General features: G+C 38.9%; 1 long non-coding RNA gene across 1 annotated transcript; it reads left to right on the top strand.

The window, feature by feature from the left end:
- The first annotated feature begins 6,873 nt into the window (after positions 1-6,873).
- Positions 6,874-9,263, top strand: LOC132609459 (uncharacterized). Its single transcript, XR_009570847.1, has 3 exons — positions 6,874-7,285; positions 8,205-8,293; positions 8,982-9,263. It is a non-coding gene; the product is annotated as an uncharacterized LOC132609459 (long non-coding RNA).
- The last annotated feature ends 17,634 nt before the right edge of the window (positions 9,264-26,897 follow it).

The following is a 26,897-nucleotide window of genomic DNA, read 5'->3' as shown; positions in this document are numbered from 1 at the left end:
GTTTCATGTGGTTTTGACGCTTATCTATGATGTCTAAAGTTCGGTTGATATGTTTCCGAATGGTGTTTGAGAGATAATTGATATGACTAATGTCTTGATTTTCAAATGAAAGCACGTTTGATTATTCCTTTGAGTCTTTGATATATTTCTGATACGTACGTATGGTTCCAAAGTCTCTATTTGATTTGATCCATAACGATATTCATAAGGTACCTAAGATGATTGTTGCTTTGATTTTCCAAAAATGGCTTCTGAAACGCTCGTAGAAGGTTCTGTACTTCAAACGCTCATAACTTTCTTATACTAAGTCGGATTGACCCGAAACTTGTTTCTGAGCCTTCAGGTGTCGATCTACATACGTACCCATCGAGTCTTGAAATTTTTTTCTATATGCATACGTATGTGATTTGGTGCCTTACGAGATTTGTGATCTTATTCTACGTTCTCTTAATGTTATCCTTCGTTGATAGTCTCCCCTCATAATAATTGTTCCTTCAAGGTGAGACAAAGTCTGAATGATTATTCCATAATATAATCGGAGGTTACCGACCTTACGTCACTCCGATAGATACATGACTTTCTTTGGGCTCTCATGCATGCTCCTTATATGATATATGTATATGATATATGTATATGCATATGGGGAATATGGGGAAAAAGGGACATATGTTGCGCTATAGACGCATTGCCACCTGGTCAGTTGGCGTAACTTATCATCCCGGACGCGGGATGCCCGGACGCGGGACATATGTGGGGGAGCCGACGTTGTTCGGCGCTATGATAAGTTCTATTTTCTATATATATAAAGAAGAAATGTTTTTCCAAAGAAAGCCAAGCATGCATGGCATCCGCCCTAAGAGGCACTCAGATGTACAGGTTACTCTTTTATCTCATGATATGCTCTATGTTCCCATTCTGTATGGTTTATAATTACATCCCTTACTATGCTACTATTCATGCCTTACATACTCAGTACATTGCTCGTACTGACCCCCTTTCTTCGGGGGCTGCGTTTCATGCCGCGCAGGTACACCCAGATGAGTAGAAGCCATCATAGAAGAGGTTCCAGCGGAGTTGGCAAGCTCCATTTGCTCTGGAGTGTTGCCGGGTCAGATTACTATGCTATGATGTCTTGTTCGAAGTTAGAGACTTTGCAGATAGGGTCGTGGGTGTAGTATGTCAGTCTTGAAAGCGGCTTCGCCAGCCGATGTGTCTTTATATATTATGTTACAGATTCCACATGACCACAAATTTTGTTTGATTTTAGAACAACGAAAGAAAGATTTTGAAGGCTTAACTATGTTTTTCATTTCTTATTGATGTAAGAATCTAAAGAGATTAAGTATGTAATAAGAGTCAGCGGGTTCGCTCGGCTCCGAATATGGGGTCGGGTGCCTATCACACCCTAGTAAGGTTGGGGTGTGACAATATATATATATATATATATATATATATATATATATATATATATATATATATATATATATATATATATATATATATATATTATATAACATGCATGGGAGCTAAATAAAAGCTACGACTCTATCGGAGTGATGTAAGGTCGGTAACCTCCGATTTATATTATGGAGCAATCATCATCGCTATATCTCACCTTGAAGGAACAATTATTATAAGGCGAGATCAACAACAATGAATAAAATCGAGAAAGTCATGAAATAAGCTCAATAATCTCATAATAGCATTAAATCATAAACTTTGGAATTTCTAGAATTAAGATCTTCATTATCATGTTCATCATAGAAAACATCTCATCTTAAGTATCATAAGAAGTTTTTAAGAATCATAAACTTCTAACTTTTAGAAGTAAGAGAGTTATGGAAACATATATGAAATCGTAAAATAGGAATCATGCCTTTTGAGCAAAATCATAAGATGAGATCAATATCAACAAATATAATCAAAATCTTGAAACCAGCTCAGTAATCTCATAATGACATTAAAACCATAATTTTGGAATCTCCAGAAATGGGATCATCATAATCCTCATCATGGTCCTTATAGAAAACATTCGTCTTTAGCATCATAAGGATTTTGAGAATCACGAACTGCTAGTGTTTTCAGAAATAAGGCATTATGAAAGGCGTGTATGCGTTCATAGGAAATGAATCATGCCTTTAAAAGAAAGAGGAATAGCATTAACATACCTTTTTGTCTCATTAACTACTCAACGTTTATCCTTTCAAGCTCGTAAATCTACATGTAAACCATTCATATTATTGTTAGGCACATCGTTATACGCTCATCTTAAACCCTTAATTTAAATCCATTTAGAATCTACCGAAATTCGGGCAGCATCTCCCCTGTTTATATGCCTAGCCCGAAATCATAATATCAACAACCAATTAACAATAGCAATACCAACATCATCAAGACCATTATCCATACCAATATATTTCCTAAAACATCCCACACGATGTTTTCCAAATTTCTCAACTAACCAACTTGTGATACTACTATTTAATAACTTTATTTCCGTAAAGAAGCCGAAATTAATACCAATAAGGAGAGATTCATACCTTGTCCTTTGTTAGAACAATAATATCTCCAATATCTACCTTGAATCCAAGCCGAAATCCACCGCAAAACGATACTATAACCGTAACTATGTGTTACTCGAGCCTTGATTAGCCAAAAATCACTTCAAACCTTCACTTTTTATGATATATGTGCCCCTATATGTGTGCTGGGCTTTAGGATCTGTTTTTGGAGCTGAAAAATAGGGTCTTGACCCTTTTATAGGTGGCTAAAGTCGGGCCACTGTAGTAGTGCTGTAGCACGTGTTTCTGCTTTGTCAGCTGAACTTATAACGTCCATAATTCTCTACTTCGATGTCCTATCGACGAGCAGTTTATTGCGTTGGAAACTAGACTCGACGAACTTCATTTTAGGCTTTGAAAACACCTTAAAAATCCTCATATACCTAGAGATATACCCCTCCAAAGTTGACCCAAAATTTTGTCCTTAATTCTGCCAACTTTTTTCCAAATTTTCGACAAACTTATTTTCTTTGATTTGCTTGGTCCCGGAATCTTCCAAAACTCCCCCTACATACTATTTATCATTTATTATACTTGATAATGACATTTTCTCATGTTTCAAGGTTGTCCTTCCCGGTTATGACTTACGAGATCGCAATTCATCCTTTACTCCATTGTTACGTACTTCCCATGGTTTGTACCTTTCAAAACTTTATGAGACGTCTCTGATACTCCATTACAACGGTGAAGTACGTGGTATGCTCATGCTCTGAAAGTGCGGGGTGTAACACTAAATGAATTTTGCTGGCAAGTTTGACGGGCTGTCAATGTATTAAGCCAATTTTTTAGTACCATTTTGTCATGCAAGGAACACAGTATCCCTTTGATTTACAGCTGTTGCACCTAACAACCCTTCCTTTGTCATTCCTATGGCACTGATGACAGTGCATATTGGATGCAATCTCATTCCTCTTCCTCTTTCTGTTTTCGGGCTGTGATGCATTATATATATATATATATATATATCTCTTGCAGAGATCTTTTTTCCTCCTGCCTTCCACTCTCCTCTTCAACGGCGTCTTTCGACATCTCTCTTCTGTGGCTTTTACTTACAGTTTTCTCTTGATCTTCTTTCTCACTTTCAACATTTTCTCTTGTGTACTTGCCATGCTTCCGACCTTTACCCCTCCATTCTTCTTCATCACAGGCAGCCATTATCTGCGCATATTCACTTGACCTCTCAATACTTCTCTTTGACATTGATGCACTCTATATCTGCTATCTTGCCTAGCTTTCAACTTTCAACTTTCTTTCCCGTCTCGTCATCTACTCTTTCTGCAAACAATAGACTAATGGGTGTTTTGTGTTGGGCTCAAAAGTAGCAGAAGACAATCACAAGGTAGGGTTTTTGCAAGATTTTATGGTATGTAGAAAGGGAGGCTTGTGTCGGACTCAAAAGTAGCAAGGTAGGTTTTTGCTGGATTTTATGGGAGGGAAATAAGCTTGTACGTAGACAAGTCCCGCCTATTCTTAGGATTAGGAAAGAAGTAGGATCGATGCTGTCTATAAGGAGATAATTTAACTCTTAAGTCAACAAACATTAAGTGAAAATGAATCTGATTATAAATATTAAAAACTTGGGAGTGAATATTTTTTTTTTTTTTTTAAAGATCCCCTTCCCCTCCCACTTTTGAATTTCAAAATTTGAATTTCTTTCTCTCTTCTTCCCCTTTTCATCTTACTAGTCTTTACGTAATCTATGTATGCCCATATTTGATATTCCACGAATCTGAGTTATGAACCACCAAATGTCTATAAACAGTTAATACTCTAAATTCAATAAACAATTTATGATTTCATGTCTCATGATAGTAATGCTTAGTATCCATGATAGACTACAGTATAATGTTCATGTTCAGAATATGAAATATGTAAATGATGAACATATGTAATTGAGTCTTAGGCCACAGTTTATGTATTTATATCTGGGTACTCACGCAATGCACCGTCAATATTAAATTTTTGATATCTTGTTGGAGAAATATTTTAAGCGAAATCCCAATTGTCAACTTATTTTTTAATATAATGTAGCAACTTATAAAAAGCCTCTATAAAATTAGAGATTAATCGTATGATTAAGTAATTTGACCAGAGATACATTATAAGCATAAATTATCTTCAAGATACCTGGTTCTTTTATATTACCTCCTTTCCAATGTAAATAAATTTTTAGTACTTTTTTATGGTCCAAAATGAATGAATTTTCAAACTCCAAAGATGTATTTTTTTTTTTTTTTTAAATTACTCCTCTTTAATGACTTTTCAACGATAATCAAATCTCAAGATTGACTATCTCTAGTTTTAAGAAAAGTTTGGGAAGAAGCAAAAAGGGTGATCTTGACAAATTATCATTTAATTAATGTCTTTAATTAACTTAATTTAAATTCAACGCAACAGCTTCATCATTCATCAACCAATACTCAAGGAACGTATTTATAATTAAGCATTTCAACTAACAGATCTAAAACCATCACTTAGCTACAACTATTATTCCATCCGTTCCATATTACTTGTCCATATTACTAAAAATATATGTCCCAAATTACTTGTCCATTTACAAAACCAAGATAAAATTAATTAAATATTTCCCATCTTACCTTTAATATTAAATGTTCTTGAAAATAGTCAACATTGATTAAAATGTATTTATTGGAGAGAGATAGCAGTAAAATAGTAAAATACATCTTCTATTTATGATTTCTTAGGGTGCGTTCAAAAGGTAAAGTGATCAAATAATATGATATGGAGGGAGTATAAACAAACGTTCAAACATCTTTGTTTATTCTTTATTTAAGGTCAACTGCTTTTCATGCTTTTTTTAACAGTCAGCTCCTTCCCCTGTTTTATTAAAATCACATAACGATGAATCCAAACTTAATTAAGATATTTCTCCTATTCTCATGCATTGCTCTGACTGCATGCCTCGCCCCAAATCTAACTCCAAAAATTTGATGATATATACCATAAAAAGATTAGTATAACTAATGTATCCTGAAATTCATTTTATCCACCTCAATGCAAGAATAACTCCTCCCCCTCCATTTTAATATGAATGAATTTCTGGTGCTTTTTTATGGTCCAAAATAAATGCACTTTTTAAAGTCCAAAGATGTATTAATTAATTTTTTTAAAATTTTTTCATATCTTCAATAAATATCGCTAGTTTTAAGAAAAGTTTAGGAAGAACCAGAAGAATAAATTGTTAGAACCCGTATTTTTGTACAGTGGAATAATCTGGATTAATTACGATAAGTTAGGGACAAAATTATTTCGGGATACAAAGTCGGGATTCTTGACCTTCGATTTTATTTTTAGATATAAGTTGTGCATGAATTTATTGGTATGGATCAATTAGGAAAAATTTGGGACCAAAAGTGATAAAATTAGAAGTGGAAAGTCATCCACAAATTCCATGTGGTGCCCACACAATTTGGTGTCATCTTTTAAGTGGTCCAACTCATTTAATGTGGGCCAAGGGACAACAATGCACTTCATATTAGTTAAAAGATGACCATGTATTCATCTTTCTCACTTCCCACAAAAAAAAAAATATCTAAAAGTTGAAGGAGAAAACCCCCAACCTCACGGCCAAGTTGAAAAAAAAAATCAAGATCAATTCTAGCCTTCCAAAAATTATTTCTTTGGCACAAATCAACTATATTGAGGTCCCTAAGTAGCGTGGAAGCATTGTGGGAGCGATCAATCCACTATTTCTCATCTTGTGGAAACCCTAGGCTTGTGGAAGTTGAAGATAAAAAGGTAAGATTTGATCTTGTTCTTGTGTTATGATGGTTATATTCATGTTGTAGTATCTTATTATGGTTAAAAATCATGAAATAAAGAATGGTGAAGTGGATGCCATATGTATGAGGGTTGGGCGTGTGATGGGTGTTGTTGTGTTGTGATTGAAATTATGAATTAATGTTTAGTTAGTTGATTATGATCATTGTAAGGTGAAGAACAATTGGGAATCATCCATATATGTGTATGTGTAGTGTTGATTGAAATGGTTCACATTATATGACAATGAGCGAATGAATATCGCTTAATGTTTTAATCGTCGTCGCTTTGAATTTTATGCTGGAAATGAATGTTCATTGGTTCAAATTGAGGTTGTAGATGTTGCGGACTGATTTGGGGGCTTTTGTATATTTAATGTAATTGGTATATGGACGAGATAGTATTGTTAGAAGGTGAATTGTGAATACAAACCATAATTTGTAAATGAAGAAAAAGTTAGAGGGGCTGTTTCGGTTAGGGGGCTGTTTCGGGTAGCTGGAGAAAAATTTGGATTATTGGAGATGTTGTATGAATTGCTTAGAATGTCCTTAAATATTGTTGGTAGGGGCATGGGTTAGTATGTGAATGTATAAGCGTCGATTTTGGCTTGAAGGTAAGTTGTCGAATTGAATTTATGTAAGTTGTTGAATAGTGGAAAAAGAAAGCTATTGTTGTTGTATTGCTTTCCGAATTAGTTGTTGATGTTGTTAGGTTGGTTGTTGCTGTTGTTGTTGATTGATATGGCCGAGTTAAATTCTCGGGGTAGCCTATTTACAGGGGAAATGCCGCCCAAATTTCCGTAGAGTTAAGGGCGAAATTGGAATTTAATGCCCAAAAAGTCTTTAGCTAATGTTTGGCATTTTATGGCTTGTTTGTAGACCTTGGGCAGCCCGAATCATAGTTTGGACTTAGCTGGAGTTGGATCATATTGGAGAGCGTTTGAGGTATGTAAAGCAACCTTCCTTCTTTTGGCGTGCCTTAGTTTCACATAGGCTAGATTGGAGCTTTAAGGGAACTCCAAATTCGAGATCCGAGCATGTTATGATCCATATATATATATTCTTTGGCACTCTTATGTATGTTTTTATGAAATATGAACCATGATGTATTTGAAGTAATCGCTTTCCGAAATTCGCATGGAAAATGTTCGCTTTAAGGAATTTTGTAATCTCTGAATGCCATATTTTTCGCATAGAGGCTCGGATCGCTCCAATAATTTTTATAGGAGTTTGCTTGATGTATAATGGGTATGTTTTTCATAGGCGGACTCAGTTCGGGTCTATACTCGTCCGTGGGTCCCGCGACGCCCTTTATGTAAATTCGACAACTTTGAATCAAAAAGTGATAATTATTACTCCGATTTCAAATATGACTATTTTACTTATCCTTCGGATTTATAATAATGATTTTATGCATATGATTCCTCACTACTCCGCTCGTGCCTACTATGATATCGTTCGCCGGTTCCCGGGCCGGTTCTGTTGTCGTGCGCTTTTTGATATATTCCGGTGTTATGCTGTGTTTATGGTTCACCGTGCTCCTTGCTCGAGGGCCGGGTTCCACTTATGTTTGGCGTTATGCTGTGTTTGGCGTTATGCTGTGTTGTGATGTGTGACGGGGATTCGGAGATTTGAAACTTTCTGGTGTTATGCTGTGTTGTGGCGCCATCGACAGGCGGGCGACCACATTTTCCAGTGCCCTATGCATAATTTATACTTTGGGAATAAACATTTTGATATGTATTATTTTCTATATATCTGATTCGATTATTATTCAGATTTATTTCTGTACCTTCTGCTTTGCATACTCAGTACATATTTCGTACTGACCCCCTTCTCCGGGGGCTGCGTTTCATGCCCGCAGGTACAGACGCACAGCCTGGTGATCCACCTGTTTAGGACACCCTTTCTGCTATTCGGAGTGCTCCTCTCTTTCCGGAGCTTATACTTTTGGTATATATATTTATTAGTGCATTTGTATATATTCGTTCATGGGTACGGCGGGGCCCTGTCCCGTCATATGATTCTGTCGGTCTGTTTAGAGGTCTGTGGACATGTTTGTGGGTTAGGGTCTTTCTGTATGGATGTATGTACATGTCGTTTGGGTGATCCCATACGCCGAGGCGGCCGGTCCGCATATGTTGTTTGGGCGATCCTATACGCCGAGGCGGCCGGTCCGCATATGTTTATATCTTGCTTGGTTAGCCCTGTGTGGCTTTTGTTGGTATTTTCTGCGTGCAGGGTATATTGGATAGTCCGTAAAACAAAGGAAACTCTGCCGAAATTTTTCTGGAAATTACTTAAATTTGAAATAAAGCCTTGTCGGCTTCCGCCATATACTAGAATGAGTTGATGGAATTTGAGATAATACTTAATAGATGGGTTCGGGTGCTCAGATCGGGCACTAGTCACGGCCTACGGGGTTGGGTCGTGACAGAAGTGGTATCAGAGCGGTTTGTCCTCGGAGTGTCCACAGATCGTGTCTAGTAGAGTCTTGTTTATCGGTGTGTTGTGCACCACATCTATAAACAGGAGGCTACAGGACATTTAGGATGTTGTCTTTTCTTCTGATCTTAGATCGTGCGATAGAACTGTGCTATTAGGATGATTCTGTTTTGATCTGTTGTTGTTTTTCTTTCAGTGATGCCTCCGAAAAAGGCGACGGCCGCCCAGAAGAAAAAGGGCGTAGTAGGAGAGACCAGCCGGGCTCAGAAGGGTACTCGGACCCTTGCTCAGATGATGCGTGATATTACATCCCGGCCAGCCGACTCTGCTACGTCTTCATCGTCAGAGGAGTCTGGAGCAGCTTCACCATTAGCTCCAGGGGCTTCAGCTCCCGCGCCTCCAGCTCCTCAGCAAGGGGCGGAGGACAGGACACTGAGAGAGGCTGTGCAGTTATTGACCACTCTGGTAGCGGGACAGGCTCGCAGATGCGGGCGGAGAGATGATGATGATGACGATAGGCGTGACAGCCTGAGGGTTCGAGAGTTTCTATTATGTGGCCCTCCAGAGTTTTACGGGTCTAAGCCCGACGAGGACCCCCATGACTTTATTCGGGGGATGCGGCGCTCACTAGATTTGGTCAGGGCTTCAGAGACTGAGTCTGTTGAGTTGGCTTCGCATAGACTACGGGATGTTGCTGCTCACTGGTATGAGTCCTGGGAGCTATCCAGGGGTGAGGGTGCTACCCCAGCTACTTGGGACGAGTTCGTGACTGCTTTCACTCACCACTTTTTGCCCCCAGAGTTACGGCGAGCGCGGGTTGACCGATTTTTGCATCTGCAGCAGAGGGGTCGGAGCGTCCGTGAGTATAATATGGAGTTTGATTCTTTGGCCCGGTATGCACCTGCCATAGTAGCAGATATGGCCGATCGGATGCACAGATACGTGATGGGGTTAGACCGCTATTTGATTGATGGCTGTATGGCGGTGGCATTGCAGGCAGACATGGATATTGCCCGACTACAGGCTTATGCCCTAGGTATGGAGGACCGACATAGAGCTGATTATTCTAGCAGAGATCGGGACAGGAGGCCGCCCAAGAGGGCCAGATTCGCAGGTTATTCTGGAGACTCTCGAGGCGGACAGCCTCAGCAGCAGCAGTCAGGCAGACATCCTCCTCCGTCAGGCCGGGGTACACCCCCACAGTTTACCGGCAGGAGATCTGAGGGTGTCGGATATTCAGGGGCAGGCCCGAGCTCCAGGGCTTCAGGTTCACAGTTGAACAGAGGTTCCAGCAGTCAGATGAGGCCACCCAGACCTTTGTGTTCCTACTGTGGGAGACAGCACCCGGGAGAGTGTTTCCGAGCTACGGGTGCATGCTTTGTGTGCGGCCGTCAGGGCCATCAGATGAGAGACTGTCCGGCTAGAGGTGGTACAGGCAGTTCAGCTCAGTCTACCGGGTCAGCCGGTGGTTCATCTTCAGCCTCGGTGGCGATGCGCCCTGCGGGGCGAGGTACTCCAGCACCAGCAGGCCGCGGCAGGGGTCGTGGCGGAGCTTCGGGTTCTAGCGGTCCTTCGAACCGCATTTATGCTTTAGCCAGCAGACAGGACCAGGAGGCTTCGCCTAATGTCGTCACAGGTATATTACTGGTTTTCTCTCGTGATGTGTATGCATTGATTGATCCTGGTTCTACATTATCATTTATATCTCCACTCGTTGCTGATAAAATTGGGATAGAATCCGAACCGATAGAGCCTTTTGAGGTAGCTACACCAGTAGGGGATTCTGTTATAGCCAGTCAGATTTATAGAGATTGTTCCGTGATTATCTGTGGCCGCTGCACTAAGGCGGATTTGGTAGAGTTAGATATGATCGAGTTTGACGTGATTATGGGTATGGATTGGCTAGCTTCTTGCTATGCTAATGTTGACTGTCAAAAGAAGATAGTCCGATTCCAATTCCCAGGGGAGCCAGTTATAGAGTGGGCAGGTAATACAGTATCGCCGAGGGGTAAGTTTATTTCATACCTCAAGGCTGAGAAAATGATCAGAAAGGGGTATATTTATCATCTGGTCCGTGTTCATGATTTAGAGGCAGAGGCACCGACTCTTCAGTCAGTCCCAGTGGTTAATGAATTTGTAGATGTATTCCCAGATGAGCTTCCGGGTCTACCTCCCGAACGGGAGATAGAGTTTGCTATTGATCTGTTGCCAGACACTCAGCCTATCTCTATTCCTCCGTACAGAATGGCACCTGCAGAATTGAAAGAATTGAAAGAGCAGCTGAGAGATTTATTGGAGAAGGGTTTCATTCGGCCTAGTGCGTCACCCTGGGGAGCTCCAGTATTATTTGTGAGGAAGAAAGACGGCTCGCTGCGGATGTGCATTGATTATCGGCAGTTGAATAAGGTAACCATCAAGAATAAATATCCCCTCCCCAGGATTGATGATTTGTTTGATCAGCTGCAGGGTGCCAGGTACTTCTCGAAGATAGACCTGCGATCGGGTTACCATCAGGTACGGGTACGAGAGGCTGATATTCCCAAGACAGCATTCAGGACCCGATATGGGCACTATGAGTTCAGAGTTATGTCTTTTGGGCTGACAAATGCCCCAGCAGTATTTATGGACCTGATGAATCGGGTATTCAGACCGTTCTTGGATATGTTTGTGATCGTATTTATCGATGATATTCTGGTTTATTCTCGGTCAGAAGCAGAGCATGCAGACCATTTGAGGACGGTACTTGGCACACTTCGGCACCAGGAATTATATGCTAAATTTTCTAAGTGTGAATTCTGGTTATCTTCAGTGGCATTTCTGGGACATATTATTGGGGCTGATGGCGTCCGGGTGGATACCCAGAAGATCGAGGCCGTAAAGAATTGGCCTAGACCTACGACGCCGACAGAGGTGCGTAGCTTTCTGGGATTGGCTGGTTATTATCGGAGATTCGTGGAGAAGTTTGCTTCCATTTCAGCGCCTTTGACAAGGCTGACTCAGAAGGGAGCTAAGTTTCAGTGGTCAGATGCTTGCGAGCGTAGCTTCCAGTTGCTGAAAGAGAAGTTGACTACGGCTCCAGTCCTGACTCTTCCGGAGGGTCCAGATGGGTATGTGATTTATTGTGATGCCTCTGGTATTGGTTTGGGATGTGTGTTGATGCAGCATGGCAGGGTGATAGCTTATGCTTCCCGGCAGCTCAGAAAACATGAAAAGAATTATCCTACTCACGATTTGGAGCTGGCCGCGGTCATTCATGCCTTGAAGATGTGGAGACATTACTTATATGGGGTTCACGTTGACATTTATACAGATCATAAGAGCCTTCAGTACATCTTTAGGCAAAAGGAGCTGAACTTGCGGCAGCGGAGGTGGTTAGAGTTGCTGAAAGATTATGATGTTGACATTCTCTACCATCCTGGGAAAGCTAATGTTGTGGCGGATGCACTCAGCCGCAAGTCTATGGGCAGCCTAGTAGACGTGCCATCAGAGAGTAAAGAAATGGTTCGCGATATTCATCAGTTGGCTAGTCTTGGAGTTCGCTTGGCTGATTCTGGAAATGTTGGGGTTTCTGTTCGAGGTATTGCTGAGTCCTCTATTACAGAAGATATTAAGCGGCATCAGTATGAGGATCCTATTCTGGCAAAGTACAGAGACGCAGCGCTGGCACAGGAGAAGACTCCGTTTGAGATTTCACCTAATGGAGTGTTATTTCACAGAGGCAGATTGTGTGTACCTGACGTTGCAGGGTTGCGGCGACAGGTTATGGGCGAGGCACATTACGCCCGATATTCTGTTCACCCAGGGTCGACGAAGATGTACCATGATATCAGATGCCTATATTGGTGGGACGGTATGAAAAGAGATATAGCAGAGTTCGTTGCTCAGTGTCCAAATTGCCAGCAGGTTAAGATTGAGCACCAGAAGCCCGGTGGGCTATTGCAGGAGATGGAGATACCGACGTGGAAGTGGGAGATCATTAATATGGACTTTATTACAGGTCTACCTCGCACTCCACGGAGGTATGATTCTATTTGGGTTATTGTTGATCGGCTGACGAAATCAGCCCATTTTCTTCCGGTTCGGACCACCCATTCAGCTGAGGATTATGCCAGGCTTTATGTCAGGGAGATTGTACGACTTCATGGAGTTCCGGTGTCTGTTATTTCCGATAGAGGTGCCCAGTTTACAGCTAGGTTCTGGAGATCGTTTCAGGAAGGATTGGGAACCCAGGTGAGCCTGAGTACAGCCTTCCATCCCCAGTCTGACGGACAGGCCGAGCGCACTATTCAGACATTGGAAGATATGTTGCGTGCCTGCGTTATTGATTTCAGGGGTAGCTGGGACGACCATTTACCGCTTGTTGAGTTTGCATATAACAACAGCTACCACTCCAGTATTCAGATGGCACCCTATGAGGCTTTGTATGGCAGGAAATGCAGATCTCCGATTGGTTGGTTTGACGTGGGTGAGACTCAGTTCATCGGTCCAGATGTGGTCCAGCAGGCCGTGGATAAGGTGAGACTTATTCGAGAGAGATTGCTAGCGGCCCAGAGTCGACAGAAATCTTATGCTGACAAACGACGTCGACCGTTAGAGTTTCAGATTGGCGATTGGGTGTTCCTGAAAGTGTCGCCTATGAAAGGTGTTATGAGATTCGGCAAGAAAGGGAAGCTCAGTCCGAGATATATTGGGCCGTATCAAATTATTCGTACAATAGGCAAGGTGGCCTATGAATTAGATCTGCCAGCTGATTTGGGAGCGGTACACCCGGTATTTCATGTTTCTATGCTTCGTAAGTGTATTGGTGACCCTTCCAGAGTTTTTCCTGTAGATGATATTCAAGTCACAGAGGAGCTATCTTATGAGGAGCAGCCTATAGCCATATTGGATCGTCAGGTAAAAAGGTTGCGGAACAAAGATATGGCTTCTGTTAAAGTGCTGTGGCGGAACAATAACCGAGAGGAAATGACCTGGGAAGCTGAGGAGCATATGAAGAAGAAGTATCCTCATTTATTTTCGGAACCTACAGGTAATCCAATTCTCTATTTGACTTTGTTGTTTGATCAATAAATGTATGGTTGTGATAGTTGAGAAGGAAACTCCCCCAAATTGTTTGTATGACCCGTGAGATAAATCTAACATTCGCGGACGAATGTTCTTAAGGGGGGGAGGATGTTAGAACCCGTATTTTTGTACAGTGGAATAATCTGGATTAATTACGATAAGTTAGGGACAAAATTATTTCGGGATACAAAGTCGGGATTCTTGACCTTCGATTTTATTTTGAGATATAAGTTGTGCATGAATTTATTGGTATGGATCAATTAGGAAAAATTTGGGACCAAAAGTGATAAAATTAGAAGTGGAAAGTCATCCACAAATTCCATGTGGTGCCCACACAATTTGGTGTCATCTTTTAAGTGGTCCAACTCATTTAATGTGGGCCAAGGGACAACAATGCACTTCATATTAGTTAAAAGATGACCATGTATTCATCTTTCTCACTTCCCACAAAAAAAAAAATATCTAAAAGTTGAAGGAGAAAACCCCCAACCTCACGGCCAAGTTGAAAAAAAAATCAAGATCAATTCTAGCCTTCCAAAAATTATTTCTTTGGCACAAATCAACTATATTGAGGTCCCTAAGTAGCGTGGAAGCATTGTGGGAGCGATCAATCCACTATTTCTCATCTTGTGGAAACCCTAGGCTTGTGGAAGTTGAAGATAAAAAGGTAAGATTTGATCTTGTTCTTGTGTTATGATGGTTATATTCATGTTGTAGTATCTTATTATGGTTAAAAATCATGAAATAAAGAATGGTGAAGTGGATGCCATATGTATGAGGGTTGGGCGTGTGATGGGTGTTGTTGTGTTGTGATTGAAATTATGAATTAATGTTTAGTTAGTTGATTATGATCATTGTAAGGTGAAGAACAATTGGGAATCATCCATATATGTGTATGTGTAGTGTTGATTGAAATGGTTCACATTATATGACAATGAGCGAATGAATATCGCTTAATGTTTTAATCGTCGTCGCTTTGAATTTTATGCTGGAAATGAATGTTCATTGGTTCAAATTGAGGTTGTAGATGTTGCGGACTGATTTGGGGGCTTTTGTATATTTAATGTAATTGGTATATGGACGAGATAGTATTGTTAGAAGGTGAATTGTGAATACAAACCATAATTTGTAAATGAAGAAAAAGTTAGAGGGGCTGTTTCGGTTAGGGGGCTGTTTCGGGTAGCTGGAGAAAAATTTGGATTATTGGAGATGTTGTATGAATTGCTTAGAATGTCCTTAAATATTGTTGGTAGGGGCATGGGTTAGTATGTGAATGTATAAGCGTCGATTTTGGCTTGAAGGTAAGTTGTCGAATTGAATTTATGTAAGTTGTTGAATAGTGGAAAAAGAAAGCTATTGTTGTTGTATTGCTTTCCGAATTAGTTGTTGATGTTGTTAGGTTGGTTGTTGCTGTTGTTGTTGATTGATATGGCCGAGTTAAATTCTCGGGGTAGCCTATTTACAGGGGAAATGCCGCCCAAATTTCCGTAGAGTTAAGGGCGAAATTGGAATTTAATGCCCAAAAAGTCTTTAGCTAATGTTTGGCATTTTATGGCTTGTTTGTAGACCTTGGGCAGCCCGAATCATAGTTTGGACTTAGCTGGAGTTGGATCATATTGGAGAGCGTTTGAGGTATGTAAAGCAACCTTCCTTCTTTTGGCGTGCCTTAGTTTCACATAGGCTAGATTGGAGCTTTAAGGGAACTCCAAATTCGAGATCCGAGCATGTTATGATCCATATATATATATTCTTTGGCACTCTTATGTATGTTTTTATGAAATATGAACCATGATGTATTTGAAGTAATCGCTTTCCGAAATTCGCATGGAAAATGTTCGCTTTAAGGAATTTTGTAATCTCTGAATGCCATATTTTTCGCATAGAGGCTCGGATCGCTCCAATAATTTTTATAGGAGTTTGCTTGATGTATAATGGGTATGTTTTTCATAGGCGGACTCAGTTCGGGTCTATACTCGTCCGTGGGTCCCGCGACGCCCTTTATGTAAATTCGACAACTTTGAATCAAAAAGTGATAATTATTACTCCGATTTCAAATATGACTATTTTACTTATCCTTCGGATTTATAATAATGATTTTATGCATATGATTCCTCACTACTCCGCTCGTGCCTACTATGATATCGTTCGCCGGTTCCCGGGCCGGTTCTGTTGTCGTGCGCTTTTTGATATATTCCGGTGTTATGCTGTGTTTATGGTTCACCGTGCTCCTTGCTCGAGGGCCGGGTTCCACTTATGTTTGGCGTTATGCTGTGTTTGGCGTTATGCTGTGTTGTGATGTGTGACGGGGATTCGGAGATTTGAAACTTTCTGGTGTTATGCTGTGTTGTGGCGCCATCGACAGGCGGGCGACCACATTTTCCAGTGCCCTATGCATAATTTATACTTTGGGAATAAACATTTTGATATGTATTATTTTCTATATATCTGATTCGATTATTATTCAGATTTATTTCTGTACCTTCTGCTTTGCATACTCAGTACATATTTCGTACTGACCCCCTTCTCCGGGGGCTGCGTTTCATGCCCGCAGGTACAGACGCACAGCCTGGTGATCCACCTGTTTAGGACACCCTTTCTGCTATTCGGAGTGCTCCTCTCTTTCCGGAGCTTATACTTTTGGTATATATATTTATTAGTGCATTTGTATATATTCGTTCATGGGTACGGCGGGGCCCTGTCCCGTCATATGATTCTGTCGGTCTGTTTAGAGGTCTGTGGACATGTTTGTGGGTTAGGGTCTTTCTGTATGGATGTATGTACATGTCGTTTGGGTGATCCCATACGCCGAGGCGGCCGGTCCGCATATGTTGTTTGGGCGATCCTATACGCCGAGGCGGCCGGTCCGCATATGTTTATATCTTGCTTGGTTAGCCCTGTGTGGCTTTTGTTGGTATTTTCTGCGTGCAGGGTATATTGGATAGTCCGTAAAACAAAGGAAACTCTGCCGAAATTTTTCTGGAAATTACTTAAATTTGAAATAAAGCCTTGTCGGCTTCCGCCATATACTAGAATGAGTTGATGGAATTTGAGATAATACTTAATAGATGGGTTCGGGTGCTCAGATCGGGCACTAGTCACGGCCTACGGGGTTGGGTCGTGACATAAATTAACAAATTATCCATTAATTAATGTCTTTAATTAACTTTCTTAAGAGATGTGCCCACTCCAAAATTCTTATTTTGGAACGGAGGGAGTATAATTCTAGTCGCTCCAAATGCTTACTTGCTTTAATGTCAGATAGGAGTTTAATGGGCTTTACAAAGAGTTGAGATGCAATGTAAGATTAGCAGTATTTAACTATATAATAAGTGGGAGTCGTAGTACGACGAAAGGTATATTGTTGTAAATATCACTGGTTTATGGGTAATTCGTTACTTCTTTTAGTGCGTGTACAATTCTTACAAAACCGCACCACTTTATTTTCATTGCTCATATACTCTCTCTCTCTCTCGGTGTCGTTGCTTTTGATTTTCCAGTATGTTCTTCTTCCTCATTTTTCTTCAATCTTCTGATTTCTTTTTATTTTCATGTTTTTTCGAGTTTGATACTCTTTATGGGTTTTCAACTTACCTGACTTTTCAACTCTCTCTCTACAAAGAAGCAGGGAGATGATCAAATGGATATTCTTTGTGCTTTTTCCAATTAATCTTTCATTATTGCACTTCTTTGTTGGTATTTTTTGCTAGATTTTTATCTGATTTGCACATGCATGTCTAGAAATAGATACTCCAATGCATGATCTTGGATGACTGTTTTTTGATAGGTCTTTTGATTAATTTCTCTTTGTACTTTTTAATTAGTTTCTTGAGATTCTCTTTTCAGGAACAACCAACAAAAAAATAAGATTAAAAAATTATATAGCTGAACTAGAAATGATTAAGAACACAAGTCAAAAAGTTTCTAGGTGACTTTCTTATACTAATGTTACATTGTTTTAGAATTTTTGTTGATCATGAATCCAGCTAATCAGTTTTGTTGATGATCGAAAATGATAAAAATCCTGGGTTTGTTCCTTCTTCATCTAAACTGCCTCTTGGCCAGGTAAAAATTCTAAATACTTTTTTTTTTTTGGAACTTTTTTAGGTTTCTATGTGATTTTCTTGGATGTTCTCGATTCGACTATGTTACTGTTGTACTATAGTAGCAATTCATGTTTGTTAGTCATTTCTCGAGGTGGAATTTGTTGGCCATTCTTCAGTTTATCGGTCATCAATGATTAATCTCGCTATTTTGTGATGGCTAGCTACAATACTGAACCTAACTCTATTTTGATCTGTTTATTATATTAAAACGTTTTACTATTTATATATGTCAGTCAAACAACTTCTTGGGGAGTGAGTCATTCACTGGATCTAATGTCAAAGACAATATCAAAAAATGACATCTTGTTGCTATTGGGAGATGATGAAATCGACAGCAAATCTGGTGGCAATGACAATCAAGAAGGCAAATCTAGTAATGAAAAAATTGTGACTAATGATCAGCTTTCTAATAGGAGAAAGTGCCATCACCGCCACACATAACATCAGATCCAAGAATTGAAAGCGTAAAATATCTTACCCTATAAACTAATAACGAAAGGACAAAAAGACATTTTTTTTTCTTGTAATTTGTTTATGATATTAATCTGTTGTTATTTTTGTTATTAAGTTTTTTAAGGAGTGTCCTCACCCTGATGACAAGAAAAGGAAGGAGCTCGGTCATAGACTAGGGATAGAGCCCATGCAGGTCAAATTTCGGTTCCAAAATAGGCGTACCCAAATGAAGGTATAATAGTAATCCCTCCATCCCAAAATACTTGTCATGTTTTCTTTTTATAGAGTCAATATGACTAAATTTTCGAAGCTAAGTTAGATTAAATTAGTTTAATATTTTAAAATAGAAATTTAGATACCGATAAAAATCTTAACCACGTCCCATATATTACACCAAAATACTATCTCCAACAAACATCAAATTTTTCATAGTTTTCTTGATATCTACGTACTCTTGATAAGTACCTCTTTTCACATGTATCACAAATCTCCCCGTGTCATTCCTCATCCTCTTTATTGTAGCCAAAGCTTCAGAAATAAAACTATAATTCCCAAAACCATCTTGAGCCACCACAACATCAGCCTTTATCGAAGTTCCTTGGTATAAAAACTTCTCGTCAGATACAGAAAGTCATTCTGGAGGGGACTCTTGGTTAAAAGGCCCATTTAAGTCTTCTATCTAATTAAAAGGGTTTCAAGTTTTTTTTCTTAGTGAAATGACCCACTTTTTAGACCCATCCATCTTTTATGAACTGACCGATATCATATCTGGCGGACCAAAGCATCTGCTGTAACAGACAGATCATGTATCTGTCGGACAGATGCTCAATTTATCAGCATTTATACGAGAGAAAATTGAATAAATAATAGAAGGCCATTTTGTTAATTGAGGACTTGAATGGGTCTCTCAGCCAAATTTTCTCATTCTGGAGCCACTGGTGAGTTGGGAACCCTAACGAGGGAAATTCAAATATATGTTAGAATTCTCAACACTTGGAATTGAAACATACATTTCCTTATCATGCAATAATTTTCTTATCTATTTGTGCAGTATAATTTTCTGGCATATCATGAGATTCAGTTGAAGCCCATTCAAACCATGCAACTCCGCCCCTAAACACTTGGCTCGTCGTTGGCTAATTTGCTTATGGCTAGAGAATTGTAAATATTTTTGGAGAAATCATCTAACACGCCAAAGGGAAATTTCTCCAAATATGATGATAATTGAAAATCATGGAATACCTTTAAGCATGTCTGATAATTAGCCATAGTTGCACTTCGCCACGTTTGAACATCATTTGTTTTATGGTCATTATTAGAGTTGACGACGGACCTGTTAAGTTGATACAAGGTATTTTTATATATCTTAAGCAATCAGCTCAAGCCAACTTCCTTAACTCATTGAATGAATTTACATTCATAGCCGAGATGTCCTTATGAGCATTTTCAGCTTGAGCTAGGGTTGCCTTAATAACCATATTGTGAAAACTAACTATATCATAATTTTCTTCTTTGGGAATATTGAGAAAGTTGCATAACTCAGGTTAAGGTGTTTGGATACATAATGAAGCCCCATAGCATGAAACAAACATACAACAACAACAACAACCCAGTGAAATCCCACATCGTAGGGTCTGGGGAGGGTAGAGTGTACACAGACCTGACTCCTACCAAGGTAGGACGGCTGTTTCCGAAAGACCCCCGGCTCAATAAAAGCATAAAAAGAAGTCAGATACGGTTAGATAAGGTTAAGAGATTCGGATAAGAGATTTAAAGCGATATGGAAATGAAATAATGCAAGCGACACAGATAATACAGGATAATCAGAACACAGAAAATAACCGATAAGAGCAGAAATCAGCACAGAAACAAACATAGAGGCCAAAATAAAATAAAAACTTAACAAACTAGCAACTTTATCCATGAGATGAGTGTAAACAAAAGTATATGTGTGAAATATGATTTGAGTAATTATGAAATATTGGATAAAGAGGGATCAATGATTTCGTTATATAGGAAAATTATAATGCCATGGCTTGATTCTGATACCTATCAATGTAATTTTACATGTCATATTAACGGGTATAATTACCATTTATAACATATTAGCAATTAATCTTTATCATATAAATTTACCTATAATTTGGTGAAAGAAAAAAATATTATTAATCACCAACTCAACCATTATTTACATCGCAATCAAGACCGTACTGACTATCTAGCTTTACATATCCCCACCAGGTGGATTTACTTAGTCAAGCTAGTGCATTCTATCTATCCTACCAATATATTGTTCATAAAATCACCTATACAAAGCTTTGATCCATTCTATATCTTTCTTATACTTCTGTGATGTGTAGTAACTTTGTACTCTGCATCGACATTCCTCTTTAATTTGTTGAAATATCATTTCTGGCCTCTTGACTGTATAATTCCATATAGCTTCATTTCTTGCCCTCCAGATTGCATACACCAACGCAGCTAGCACCGCCATTCCAAATTGTCTACATAGTGTTCCTTTCAGTTTCCTGAATATCCTTTTCCATAGTCCTGGGTGGTTTGTAGTCACTGTTGGCATCCCTATCCAGCTCAGTATTTCGTGAACACAACTCTTAGACACATGACAATCAAAGAATAAGTGGGGTAAGGCTTCAGGTGCATTAGCACATAATAAGCAATCCACTTTCTGGCAAAAGCCCATGGTCTGCATTCTCGTCAGTGTTAGTAGTCTCCCATGAGCACTTAGCCAGCAAATAAACCTATGCTTTGGCACATTCATGTTGTTCCATACCCATCTCCAATGCTGCCACTTGTCTGCTTCTCCTTTGCACCATTTGTATCCACTTGCAATGGTATAGGTGCCGAAAGGTTTTAGCCAGCCATTCTGATTATATCCCCTCTTGAATTTGTCCCTTATACTGCATATCTTTCGCCAGTACCAACTACTATTAACAGGCACTTCATATTGCCACCAATCAGCCCTTTTGATATATATATATATGATTCACCCATTTCACCCACATATTATCAGCCTTACTTGCTATGTTCCATACATATTTGGCCAGCACAGCTTCATTCCAGACCATACTGTCGGTCACACCTAGTTCTCCCTCCTTTTTCCTCCACAGATCACCTCCCATGCAACTAGAGGTACTTTGGAGGAATATATATTCCCATCCCATAAGAAGTTCCTGCAAGCACTTGTGATCGCTTTTAGTACTTTCTTAGGCAGTAGGAATATAGATGACCAATACACATACCAGTGGAGCAAAACGGAGTTTGTCAATTGTGTCCTGCCTGCATAGGAGAGATTTTTTGTGCTCCATGTTTTGATTCTGCTTATGATTTTATCCACTAGCATATCACAATAATTTACAGATAAATTTTTAGGGGAGATTGGAACTCCAAGATATTTAAATGGCAGAACACCTCTCTGGTACCTTGTGAGCTCACATATGTCTTTAATATCCTGCATTGGCATATTCACACTAAAGATGTTGGACTTGGAAGCATTAGTGGTCAGCCCTGATGCTAGTGAGAAAGTTTTTAAGCCCCTTCGCATGAGCAGGATAGCTTGAAATTCACCTTTGCAAAACACTAATAAATCATCAGTAAAGCTAAGATAATTCAATTTCATGCCCTTACATTTAGTATGATATTCGAACCCTTGTTGAGCTGCAACCACTTCCAGGATTCTTGACAAGTACTCCAGGCATATTACAAATAGGAGTAGGGAGACTGGGTCCCCTTGCCTTAGACCTCTCTTCCCAACTACGTTCCCATGTGTGCTTTCATTGATTGCTATTGTGTATCTGGTAGTTATGATGCATTCCATTATCCAGTGAATGAACTTTGTTGGGAACTTCAATGCATACATCATTTCCTTCACAAACTCCCATTCTACCCAATCATATGCTTTCCGCAAGTCTATTTTCAATAGGCAACTCTTTGTGGTGGCTTTCCTATTATAGAGTCTCATTAAATCTTGACATATCAATATGTTTTGCACTATAGTTCTCCCTTTTACAAATGCACTCTGGTTTGGAGCAATAATTTCTGGCAATACCTTCTTCAACCTATTACATATGACCTTAGATATCACTTTATAAATTGTATTACAGCATGCTATGGGCCTGTAATCACCTACATTCTCAGCATGAGTTCCTTTTGGTATTAGTGTGATTACTGTGTTATTTAATTTCTTCAGCATCTTCCCATTCCGAAAGAATTCTTGTATTGTCTCCACCACATCAGTACCTACTATACCCCATGCATCCTTGAAGAATTGACTTTCATATCCATCCGGGCCTGGTGACTTGTCTCCTGGAATAGACTAAACCGCTTACTTAATCTCCTGTGTTGTCATTGGTTCAACATGGAAATCCCTCTACTGCTCTGTAAGTACTTTACCTCTCCTTGCTAAATCCCCACATACATGTGTTCTATCATTAGCGGTTGATCCCAATAAGATTGAATAGAATTCAGTGAATGCATCAGCTACTCCTTCAGGTGTATCTTGGATTACCCCATGCATATTTACTACTATGAATATCCTATTGGCATTTCTTATTGCCTTAATGAAGTGGTGGAATATTTTAGTGTTCTGATCCCCATATTGTAGCCATTGTATTTTACTTCTCTGCCTGAGATATAATTCTCTTGCTTGTTGCCATTGTCTTGTTTCTTGAGCCAAGTGTATTTCCTCCTTAACTGATCCTATATTAAGAGGGTCTTTCTGAATCATAGTTTGACACTCTTTCAACTGATTTTCCACCTCCATTGCTTTAGTCTCCACATATGAAAATCTACTTCTGTTTAATGTTTGGAGTACCCTTTTCAGTCTATTCAGTTTCCCCACCATTTGATACATTTTGTACCTTGGATCTGTTTACCCCAACTCTCTTTCACCTTGTCTTTATAATCATTTGCCAGTCTCCACATATTAAAATACCTGAATGGCATTCGGTACTTTTGTTTTAAAATGTCCCATGTGATAATTGCTGGGTAATGATCGAACAATCCTTCATTCATATAATGAACCTGAGACGCTGGCAAATCAAAAATCCATTCAGTATTCACTAGTACTCTATCAATCCTACTCATTACCCTCTCTTCTCCCAACTGCTTGTTATTCCATGTATAAAATGCCCCTGTAGATTTTAGGTCTTGTAATGCACATTCATCCACACACTCTTTAAATTCCTTTATTTCTGAGAATCTTATAGTGCTCCCTATTCTTTCATTATAATTCAAACATTGTTGAAATCCCCCATCATTGCCCAAGGTTCATGTATCTGTTCCTGAGCTTCAGTTAAATTACCCCACAGTTCTCTCCTAATCCCAAGGTCATTGAACCCATATACAATAGTCAACCAGAACCTCCTGTTAGTTCCAACATGCCTTACATAACTATGGACCATTTGTGCTGTGACCTCTTTTACGTCAACCTCAAATGTTCCTGGTTTCCATAACATCCAAATTCTTCCTCCGTTATGTTTTGCCAAATTAGTGGTAAAAGACCAACATGTACACAGATTAAGAGAGGCTTTGACGGCTTTTGCTCTCTTAATCCTAGTTTCTAGGAGTCCAAACAGTCCAACTTGAGCCTTATGTAGGAAAACTTTAAGCTCATTCTGCTTTGTTGGTTTGTTCAGACCCCTTACATTCCAGAATCCCAATCTATCCATTAGGAGAGGGTATAACCCCACCCCTTCCAAGTGCTGGTCCCATCCCACCTGGTGCCTCCTTTGGGTTAGAGGCATTGGTATTGCCTTGTTCTGTCCTCCTTCGTTAACTCCCACATTTAGAGCTTTAAAGGTGTTTTCAGTATGTACCACTTCTTTATATAACTTTAATTCCCCTCTTTAGTTTGTTCCTGCCCGGTGTCTCCCTTGTGGCTTATCCCACTCCTGTTGTTTGCCTTCTTTACTTGGTCCTGCTTCTGTTTCCTTCTTGTCCTGTTGTTGAGGCCCCTGATTTGTGGTTGCTCCTTCATTACATAGTACCAGTTGTGCCTCCTTGTGAACACTTCCTGCATCAAGGTCCTATTGAGTTGTTTTTCGATCCTTTCCTACTCCATGATCTGCTTGTTCTTTAGTCATCTTCCCCTTCTGCTGTTTCAGTTGCTTTCTACAATCAGTCACTTCATGCCCGAAGTTATTGCAACATGTACATAAGATAGGTTTCCATTCATATCCAATCTTTTGCTCAACAACATTGCCCACCTCCTTTTTGAACATGATCATCTCTGGATAGGTCTGATTCGGAGACATTTCCACTAATACTCGAGCATATGCTAGTCTATCCTTATTGTTGTGGCACTATCTGCTTTCAAAGGTTTCCCAATTAAGCTTCCAATTTTGGTTAGTGCTTTCTATCCCCAATATTTAATATCCAAGCCTATCAATCGTACCCAGACTGGTATTTTAGCTACATTTTCCTTTCTGAAACCCATATCAGGACGCCATGGTTGTGTTACTACTTGTTTTTTATCAAACATCTTTACCCCTTCTTCTACAACTTTTGTTCTGTTCTCAGTCGTGTGAAATCTGACTAAGAACATCCCATGATTCAGCTGAGCAATTTTATCGATGCCTAGAGCACCCCAAATTCGTTTAAAAAACCCTTCCATAACTACAAGTGGTGGATTTGACCCTAATACACAGCATATCACAGCAGATTTCCAATAGTCAAGCTCTTCTTGTATATCCTCCATTGTAATCTTAACTTGTTCAACTCTATTCTGTTCCTTTTCCCTCGTCAGATCAAAACCCTCATTCGCCGGTAAATTTCTCACAATTTTACTCCATGAATTAGCTGCTGGGTTTGCGTCTTACCTGAGTTTGTCGATGTACCTTCCTCTGCTTCTACAATATCTGAGAAGAGCTCTCACGTAGAGAGAGAAATGAACATACATAAAAAGAATACTATCTAATTTACCTATAACTAGTATACTTGTCCGCGCTTCGCACGGTCATAATTTTTGAAAAATATGATTCAAATCATAAAATTATGTATAAATTTTTTGACAGAAAAAAATTGTGAAAAATATTATAGGTTAAGTATGAAAAATCAATCTAACTCAATAAAGGTTTGAATGAGAAAATCATAAATAATGATTCGACATTATTTTAGTGGAGTAGAACACGTCATAATAAGAGGAGTTCACATAAAATGAGAAAATATTATGTGATAAAAAAAATTGCATGTAACAATATTAAAATTTTAATGCAATATATATGATAAGAAAAAATAAATAAAGATTCATAAAAATATTAAATAAAGAAATGAATTTTATAGAAAAACAATTTTCGAATTCTCTTCGCTCGTTAAAGTAATCATTTCAAAGCAAACTAAATTTTGCTAATTTATTGCAATACAAATTCGTCTAGGATGAACTAATACTTCTAAAAAGGAATATTCGGTAAGGAAAACTTCACAGAAATTTTTAGTGGATTAATCTTACAAAGCTACAAAATAAACCATTTTCAAAAAGGAATAAGATGCTCGATAGGACATCAATTCTAATATCATAAGTATTTCTCATAGGAATGTCTGCAAATTAATCGAATTATATTAAATCTTCAGAATAGATCAATGTAATTTAGGAGAAATCAATAAAAGGACATCAATTCAAAATCTTAACTTTAGAATTGAGAGACATCGAGAATTGTTGGCTATTTCTTATGCCTGAATGTTTGAGGGAAGACGATTAAAGTTGCTTTAGGGATGATTTTAAAGCGTCTAATCTTTTGGGTATTATTACCCTTTTGAAGAATAAGAAGTAGCTGCAAAAAAGAAAGATATAGAAGTTATTATTTAACATCAAGAGAGTGTGAAAATCAGTAGTTGGAAAGAATGGGAAAAAATGGTGATTTCTTTGAATTCCTACAAGAACCTTGAATTTGTGGGATCATTTCATCATATCTCATTACACAATGCTGCAGAAAATAATTGATAAACATTTGATGAATTGATAAATATTATTTGTATGAACGGAAGAGAAGTAAAAAAATTGTAAGTATTTAAAAGCTTGTATTTTCTTTTAAAGAGCATAATAAAGAACGGAAGAGCAGTAAAAAAAATTGTAAGTATTTAAAAGCTTGTATTTTCTTTTAAAATCATAATAAAGACAGGAAACTCAAGAGACTTAAATGAAGAATTTGTAACTAAAATCTCATGAGATTGGTATTAGACATTTCTAATTAGAGGAATAAGGAAAAAAAGGCCTTTTTAAAAATTAAAAAGAATTACGTTTCTTGGCCAAAGAGAGGTGCCACATCACCTTCCTCATTCTCGGAATTTCATCTCTGCTATCTTGGAATCTTTCCTTAACCCACTCAATGGTGTTGTACCTGCTTCAGAAGGTAAATTATGAATAAAATCATTTAATTGCAATATCCGAGGAAGCTAATTCATCCGACCAAATTGAGAATACCGTTTATATATCCACACCACAAAGTGCAAAGTGTGAGGCATCCCCTCTGGGTCCT

The sequence above is a fragment of the Lycium barbarum genome, chromosome 9, assembly GCF_019175385.1.
Source record: "Lycium barbarum isolate Lr01 chromosome 9, ASM1917538v2, whole genome shotgun sequence".
NCBI classification, from domain to species: Eukaryota; Viridiplantae; Streptophyta; class Magnoliopsida; order Solanales; family Solanaceae; genus Lycium; species Lycium barbarum.
The sequence above is the reverse complement of the archived record's forward strand: the minus strand, read 5'-3'. Positions and strand labels throughout refer to the sequence as shown.